Source organism: Tachyglossus aculeatus, chromosome Y4 (assembly GCF_015852505.1).
Source record: "Tachyglossus aculeatus isolate mTacAcu1 chromosome Y4, mTacAcu1.pri, whole genome shotgun sequence".
Classification (NCBI taxonomy): domain Eukaryota; kingdom Metazoa; phylum Chordata; class Mammalia; order Monotremata; family Tachyglossidae; genus Tachyglossus; species Tachyglossus aculeatus.
The window spans coordinates 7,386,356-7,395,282 of NC_052096.1; the positions used below are offsets into that span (position 1 = coordinate 7,386,356).

An 8,927-nucleotide genomic window follows, 5' to 3' on the forward strand; every position below is an offset into this window, starting at 1 on the left:
GGGGGGGCGGGGAGGGCGGGGGGAGGGAGGGGAGGGGGGCTGGGGGGCGCAGAGACACCGGCCGGCGGGACGTCACGGACGCGGCCTCGGAGGAGCTGGGAAGGCCCGAGGACCCGAGGCTGCGGGCCCAGAGACCCCGTTGGAGATTCGGCGAGACGCCCTAGAGACCCAGGGGCTGGGCACAAAGACAAAGAGACGCTGGGACGGGGGACGCGGACAGCCCCGGAGACTCAGGGCCGGCGGGCCTAGCGCTTAGTACAGCGCTCTGCACACCGTAAGCGCTCAATAAATACGACCGGCTGACTGACTGAATGAATGAGACACGGTCGGAGAGATTCCGGAACGGCCGGGGCTGGAATCGGATTCCCGTTCATCCACACGTGGACCCGGGACGGGGACTGAGGGAGCGGGGGAGCCCCACGGGAGGAGAGACGGGAAAATGTGGGAGAATTACCACCGCCGCCCGCCCCAGGGTCAGAGGCAGGGAGAAGCAGGAGGGAGACCCTTGGGATCAGAGGCAGAGAGACCCCCCCCAGTCGGCAACCACGAAGAGACTCCAAGTTCAGAGACAAGGGTTGGGCAGCGGAGAGACCCCTCAGGATTGGAGTCAGAGGGACGGACCCAACTCCCGACACATAGACACTAAACCAACAGCGCTTAGAACAGTGCTTGGCACATAGTGAGCGCTTAATACCATCATCATCATCATCCACATACACATATGGCAGCAGAGAGACAGTCAGAGACGGGGGCTGAGGGGCGCGGAGAGAGACGGGGCATCCGGATTCAGGGGTGGGGAAAGGGACCCCCCCCCCCCCAGCTGTTGACCGGAAGCTCCCTGAGGGCAGGGAATGTGACTGTCTCTAGATGTTTGCCAGCTTGTACTTCCCAAGCGCTTAGTACAGTGCTCTGCACACAGTAAGCGCTCAATAAATACGATTGATTGATTGACTGACTGCTTATGGCCGAACTGTCCTCTCCCAAGCGCTCGGTCCGGTGACCGAAGGAATGTTGAGAGGGCGGGAATTGGGGCCCCGACGACCGTGGACTGGGAATTTCCAGCCCGCAAAGGTCGATGAGGTCAGAGTCCACGGGGAGGGGGAGGGTCCCGGTTGACCGCTGACTCCCCATCGGCCCAGAGGACCCCCCCCCCCCCCCCCCCCCAATGTGCCTGAGCTGTCCAAAATCAGGGGGCAGCTCCTGAGGCCTGCTCAGGGCTCCAGTGGTCAAGGGGTGAGGTCCCCATGGGCTCCGCACTGGACCCCATTTATTCACGCGATCAATCTGTCGTATTTTTTGAGCACTTGCTGTGTACAGAGCACTGTACTAAGCGCTCGGGAGGCTACCCTCTAACGGAGTTGGTAGACACATTCCCTACTCACAACAAACTACGTACAAAGCACTGTACCAAGCGCTGGGGGAGAATCCACAAAACGGCCTCTCTAGCCCTCAGGGGGGGCTCACCAATCTAAAAAAAAAGGTGGGGGTGTATTCTTCCAGTCAGCCGGCGCTTATTGCATGCAGGGCACTGTACTAAGCGCTTGGGAGAGTATAACAGGTGAGGGTTTGTGGTGGGGAAGGAGGGGACTCACCGAAGTTCAGGGCTCAGGCCGTCTCCGCGGCGGAGGTGGGGGCTCCGGGCAGGTCCGGGGGGGCAGGACTGTGAGGCATTCTCCAAGACCGGGAATGCTGGGACGAGAGGGAGGGAGCGTTGGGAAGGAGGCCTTGTCAATCAAGCCATCAATCGTATTTATTGAGCGCTTACTGTGTGCAGAGCACTGTACTGAGCGCTTGGGAAGTACAAGTTGGCAACATATATAGAGACGGTCCCTACCCAACGGTGGGCTCACGTCACTGACCCTGCTCCGAGCCCCTCGCCAGGGAAGCCGGGATGGGACGGTGGATGGTACAAGCGCTTAGTACGGTGCTCTGCACACGGTAAGTGCTCAATAAATACGACTAAATGAATGAATGGCGGTGTCGGGGGACCCCGGAGGAAGGTCCCGGAAGCCGGGATCCCCCCACCCCTCGATTCCCCCCTTTTGGGGTTTTTCCACCGTATCTGTTAAGCGCTTATGACGCCGTCGGGCCCTGTTCTAAGCGCGGTGGTGGTTACAGGTTGGACCCGGGCCCCGTCCTTCATGGGGCTCACGGCCTTCATCCCCATTTGACAGGTGAGGGAACCGAGGCGCAGAGAAGCGAAACGACTCGCCCAGGGTCACAAGGGGGATAAGAAGCGGAGCCGGGACGAGAAGCCAGGTCTGTCTGAATCCCAGGACTGGGCTCTAACCAGTCAGCCACACTGCTGCGCTCCCCCAGAAATGCCCAGACACACGGGGAGGAGGAGGAGGAGGAGGAGGAGGACAAGGGGCACGGAACCTTTCTATCCCAAGCCCGCAGCTGGGGAGGCCTGGGGGGCCGGGGCTCCCTGAGGCCCAAGTTTGGGACAGAGCCCAGAGTCCCCTCCCTCGGCAGCGGGGAAACCAAGGAGCTCCAACACAAACAGCCCAGAGGTGCAGAGGAGGTGGAGGGAACAGAAAGGCCAGGGGAGATCAGTTCCCCAGGCAGAGAAACAGAGGAGAGGGGGTGGGAGGAGGAATTGGGGGGGGGGGGGGGGGCTTTATCCCCTTACGCCCCCCGGAAGCCTTCCTGGAGGAGGGAAAGTTGCCAGCCTGGAGGAGGGAAAGGAAGGCGGGGCGGAGGGGAAAGAGGAGAAGGGAGAGAAGGTGGAATTGGAGCAGGGAGAGAGGGACTGGAGCAGGGAGAAAGGGAGGAGGAAGAGGGTGCGGGGGAGGCTGATCCCAATCCGGGCTTCCCCTCCCCCTTCCCCAGGCTCCTGCTCTCCCCCCCACACAAAAAAATTTCGGGGCTCCCGCTTTCTCCCAGGCTCTGCTCACCCCACCAGCTCTCTGCTGGGCTCCCGCGTTCCCCTGCCACCAGTTATCTGGGGTCCTGCTTTCCCCCCAGTATTATCGGGGCCTAAGCCCCCCACATCAGTTACCCGGGATTCTGCTCCCCGCCCCCACCTCCCCCAGCACTATTTGGGGCCCTGCTCTCCCCCCACCCCGGTTCCCCGGGGCCTACTTCCCCCCAACAGTAGCCGGGTCCCTGGTCCCCTCAGCCAATTATCCGGGGGGCTGCTTCCCCCCCAAAACTATCCGGGCCCCTGGGCCTCCCACTAGTTATTCAGGCCCCTGCTTCCCCGCTTCCCCCCATGATCGGGGGTCCTGCTCTCCTCCCTCCCAACCAATGATCCAAGGTCCTGCTTCCCCCCTAAACACTAACCGGGGGCCTGCTTCCCCCCCACCCAAGCAGTATCGGGGCTCCTGCTCCCCCCCCCCACCGGTTATCCGGGGGCCTACTCCCCCCCGAAACATTATTCAGGGTCCTGCTTTCCCCCTCATACACCGGTTATCCGGGGGCCTGCTCCCTTCCCCCACCGGTTATCCGGGGGCCTGCTTCTCCCCCAACATTATCTGGGCCCCTGTTCCTCCACACCGGTTATCCGGGTTCCCAATCCCCCCCCCCCCCCCCGCCGAATTACGCGGGGTTCCACTTTTCCCGCCACCACATATCCGGGATCCTGCTTCCCCTCCCCAACACCGGTTATCCGGTGTCCTGCTTCCCCTCCCCCCATCACTTATCCGGGGTCCTGCTTTCCCCCCATCAATTATCCGGGGTCCTGCTTCCCCCCCCCACATGAATTATCCGGGGTCCTGCTTTCCCCCCATCACTTATCCGGGGTCCTGCTTTCCCCCCACATCAATTACCGGGGTCCTGCTTTCCCCCATCAATTATCCGGGGTCCTGCTTTCCCCCCACATCAATTACCGGGATCCTGCTTCCCCACCCCCATCAATTATCCGGGGTCCTTCTTCCCCTCCTCCACATCAATTATCCGGGGTCCTGCTCCCCCCATATCAATTATCCGGGGTCCTGCTCCCCCCCATCAATTATCCGGGGTCCTGCTTCCCCCCCAATGAATTATCCGGGGTCCCGCTTTCCCCCCATCAATTATCCGGGGTCCTGCTTCCCCTCCATCAGTTATCCGGGGTCCTGCTTTCCCCCCATCAATTATCCGGGGTCCTACTTTCCCCCACATCAATTACTGGGGTCCTGCTTCCCCTCCCCCCCTTCAATTATCCGGGGTCCTACTTCCCCCCACATCAATTATCCGGGGTCCTGCCTTTCCCCCCCATCAATCATCCGGGGTCCTGCTTTTCTCCCCCATCAATTATCCGGGGTCCTGCTTTCCCCCACCATCAATTACTGGGGTCCTGCTTCCCCTCCCCCACATCAATTATCCGGGGTCCTGCTTTCCCCCCCATCAATTATCCGGGGTCCTGCTTCCCCCCCATCAATTATCCGGGGTCCTGCTTTCCCCCCCACATCAATTACCGGGGTCCTGCTTCCCCTCCACATGAATTATCCGGGGTCCTGTTTTCTCCCCCACACCGGTTATCCGGGGTCCTGCTTCCCCCCACACCAATTAACCGGGGTCCTGCTCCCCCCCCCCCCATGAATTATCCGGGGTCCTGCTTCCCCCCCCCCACATGAATTATCCGGGGTCCTGCTTTCCGCCCCACCTCAAATTATCCGGGGTCCTGCTTTCCCCCCCACACCGGTTATCCGGGGTCCTGCTTTCCGCCCGCCCCCACACGAATTATCCGGGGTCCTGCTTTCCCCCCGGCCCCAAAGCTTTGGGGGTCCCGCTCCCCCCGTCTCCCTTGGCCTCCCCTGCCCCCGCTACCTGGGCTGCGGGCCCCGTCAGGGCCGCCCCGGCCGGCGCCCACCGAACCCCGCCATCACCGCCTCAGCCTCCTCAGCCGCCGCCGCCGCCGCCATCTTGGAAGCGGGCGGCCGGAGACATGGGGGGGGCGGGAGGGGGGGAAAGGGGGAGCGGACGTTCTGCGCGCCCCCGAAGGGGCGGGGTTTGTGAGGGGGCGGATCCTGTGATTGGCCGGAGACCGGGAGTGGGCGGAGTCTTGTGTGGAAGGATCCCGGAAGTGGGCGGAGCCTAGACGGGGCGAGGGGGGGAGCAGGCGCTGGCGGGTCATGACGTCACAGCGTTCGGGCGAGGCCTGAGGAGAGCGGGGTCATTCATTCATTCAATCGTATTTATTGAGCGCTTACTATGTGCAGAGCACTGTACTAAGCGCTTGGGAAGTACAAGTTGGCAACATATAGAGACAGTTCCTACCTAACAACGGGCTCACAGTCGAGAAGGGGGAGACAGACGACAAAACACAACATGTGAACGGGTGTCAAGTCGCCGGAACAAACAGAATTAAAGCTAGATGCACATCATTAATAAAATAAATAGAATAGGAAAATTAATTCATTCATTCAGTCGTATTTATTGAGCGCTTACTGTGTGCAGAGCACTGCACTAAGCGCTTGGGAAGTCCAAGTTGGCGACATATAGAGACGGTCCCTACCCAACAACGGGCTCACAGGCTAGAAAGGGGAGACAGACGACAAAACACAACATGTGGACGGGTGTCAAGTCGTCGGAACAAACAGAATTAAAGCTAGATGTACATCATTAATAAAATAAATAGAATAGGAAAATTAATTCATTCATTCAGCCGTATTTATTGAGCGCTTACTGTGTGCAGAGCACTGCACTAAGCGCTTGGGAAGTCCAAGTTGGCGACATATAGAGACGGTCCCTACCCAACAGCGGGCTCACAGTCCAGAAGATAATAATGTTGGTATTAGTTAAGCGCTTACTATGGGCAAAGCACTTTTCTAAGCGCTGGGGCATACAAGGTGATCAGTTTGTCCTTCGTGGGGCTCACAGTCTTAATTCCCCATTTTACAGATGAGGCAACTGAGGCCCAGAGAAGTGAAGTGACTTGCCCAAAGTCACCCAGTTGACAGTTGGCAGAGCTGGGATTTGAACCCTTGACCTCTGACTCCAAAGCCCGGGCTCTTTTCACTGAGCCACGCTGCTCTTCACTTACTTCACGCTGCTGCCCGGAGCAGTGTGGCTCAGTGGAAAGAGCAACGGGCTTTGGAGTCAGAGGTCATGGGTTCAAATCCCACCTCCACCAATTGTCAGCTGTGTGACTTTGGGCAAGTCACTTAACTTCTCTGTGGCTCAGTTACCTCATCTGTTAAATGGGGATCAAGACTGTGAGCCCCTCCATGGGACAACCTGATCACCTCGTAACCTCCTCAGCGCTTAGAACAGTGCTTTGCACATAGTAAGTGCTTAATAAACACCAACATCATTATTATTATTGGAGAAGCAGCATGGCTTGGTGGAAAGAGCCCGGGTTTTGGAGTCAGAGGTCATGGGTTCGAATCCCAGCTCCGCCACTTGTCAGCTGTGTGACTTTGGGCAAGTCACTTCACTTCTCTGTGCCTCAGTTCCCTCATCTGTAAAATGGGGATGAAGACTGTGAGCCCCACGTGGGACAACCTGATTACTGTGTATCCCCCCAGCGCTTAGAACAGTGCTTTGCACATAGTAAGCACTTAATAAATGCCATCATTATTATTATTATCTTTGTGCAGAAGCGCTCTGGGCATGTTAGTCCCCTCCTCAAAAATCTCCAGTGGCTACCAATCAACCTACGCATCAGGACAAAAACTCCTCACTCTCGGCTTCAAGGCCGTCCATCCATCCCCTCGCCCCCTCCTCCCTCACCTCCCTTCTCTCCTTCTCCAGCCCAGCCCGCACCCTCCGCTCCTCTGCCACCTGTATTTACGTATATATGTTTGTACATATTTATTACTCTATTTATTTTACTTGTACATATCTATTCTATTTATTTTATTTTAATATGTTTGGTTTTGTTCTCTGTCTCCCCCTCCTAGAGTGTGAGCCCACTGTTGGGTAGGGACCGTCTCTAGATGTTGCCAACTTGTGCTTCCCAAGCGCTTTGTACAGTGCTCTGCACACAGTAAGCACTCAATAAATACGATTGATTGATTGATTGATTGCCACTGCTCACCTCCTCACTCGGCCTCATTCTCACCTATCCCGCCATCGACCCCCGACCCACGTCCTTCCCCCGTCCCGGAATTCCCTCCCTCTGCCCATCTGCCAAGCTCGCTCTCTTCTTCCCTTCAAAGCCCTACTGAGTGCTCACCTCCTCCGGGAGGCCTTCCCAAACTCAGCCCCCTCCTTCCTCTCCCCCTCCCCATCCCCCCCACCCTATCTCCTTCCCCTCCCCACAGCACCTGTATATATGTTTATACAGATTTATCACTCTGTTTATTTTACTTGTACATATTTACTATTCTATTGATTTTGTTAATGATGTGCATCTACTGAGAGCTCACCTCCTCCAGGAGGCCTTCCCAGACTGAGCCCCCTCCTTCCTCTCCCCCTCACCTCTTCATCCCCCGTCTTACCTCTTTCCCTTCCCCACAGCACCTGTATATATGTACATATGTTTGTACATATTTATTACTCTATTTATTTATTTTACTTGTACATATCTATTCTATTTATTTTATTTTGTTAATATGTTTGGTTTTGTTCTCTGTCTCCCCCTTCTAGACTGTGAGCCCACTGTTGGGTAGGGATTGTCTCTATATGTTGCCAACTTGTACTTCCCAAGCGCTTAGTCCAGTGCTCTGCACACAGTAAGCGCTCAATAAATACGATTGATTGATTGATTGATTGATCTAGCTTTCCTTCTATTTATTCTGATGACTTGCCACCTGTCCACATGTTTTGTTTTGTCGTTCGTCTCCCCCTTCTAGCCTGTGAGCCCGTTGTCGGGTAGGGACCGTCTCTATCTGTGGCCGGCTTGGACTTCCCAAGCGCTTAGTCCAGTGCTCTGCACACAGTAAGCGCTCAATAAATACGATTGAGTGAATGAATGAATGATCTCCCAGGACACACCCCTCTTCCTCCTCGGCCCCACCCATCGCCCTCAGGACACGCCCACTTCTCCTCCCCGGCCCCGCCCCTCATTCATTCATTCATTCACTCATTCATTCAATCGTATTTATTGAGCGCTTACTGTGTGCAGAGCACTGGACAATGCGCTTGGGAAGTACAGGTCGGCAACATAGAGAGATGGTCCCTACCCAACAACGGGCTCACAGGCTAGAAGGGGGAGACAGACAATTAATAAGCGCTTAGTACAGTGCTAAGCGCTTAGTACAGTGCTCTGCACACAGTAAGCGCTCAATAAATACAATTGATTGATAATTAATGATGTGTATATAGCTATAATCTAGACTGTGAGCCCGCTGTTGGGTAGGGACCGTCTCTATCTGTTGCCAACTTGTACTTCCCAAGCGCTTAGTCCAGTGCTCTGCACACAGTAAGCGCTCAATAAATACGATTGAATGAATGAATATGAATGAATTCTATTGATTCTGATGGCACGGACACCTTGATTTGTTTGGTTGTCTGCCTCCCCCTTCTAATAATAATAACGATGGCCTTTGTTAAGCGCTTACTATGTGCCAAGCACCGTTCTAAGCGCTGGGGGTGGGATACAAGGCCATCAGGTTGTCCCACGTGGGGCTCCCAGTCTTCATCCCCATTTTCCAGATGAGGACACTGAGGCTCAGAGAAGTGAAGCGACTTGCCCAAGGCCACACAGCTGACATGTGGCGGAGCCGGGATTACAACCCACGACCTCTGCTTACCAAGCCCGGGCACCTGCCCTGAGCCGCGCTGCCTCTTCTAGACTGTGAGCCCGTTGTCGAGTTGGAGACCTTCTCATCATCATCATCATCATCATCAATCGTATTTATTGAGCACTTACTGTGTGCAGAGCACTGGACTAAGCGCTTGGGAAGTCCAAGTTGGCAACATCTAGAGACAGTCCCCACCCAACAGTGGGCTCACAGTCTAAAAGGGGGAGACGGAGAACAAAACCAAGCATATTAACAAAATAAAATAAATAGAATAGATATGTACAAGCAAAATAAATAAATAAATAAATAGAGTAACAA

At 56.0% G+C, this 8,927-nt stretch overlaps 1 long non-coding RNA gene across 1 annotated transcript; it reads right to left on the reverse strand.

The window, feature by feature from the left end:
• Positions 1-28: 28 nt before the first annotated feature.
• LOC119947166 lies at positions 29-4,844 on the reverse strand. Its single transcript, XR_005456475.1, has 3 exons — positions 4,750-4,844; positions 1,593-1,689; positions 29-175 (listed from the first exon to the last, which is right to left on the reverse strand). It is a non-coding gene; the product is annotated as an uncharacterized LOC119947166 (long non-coding RNA).
• Between the last annotated feature and the right edge of the window lie 4,083 nt (positions 4,845-8,927).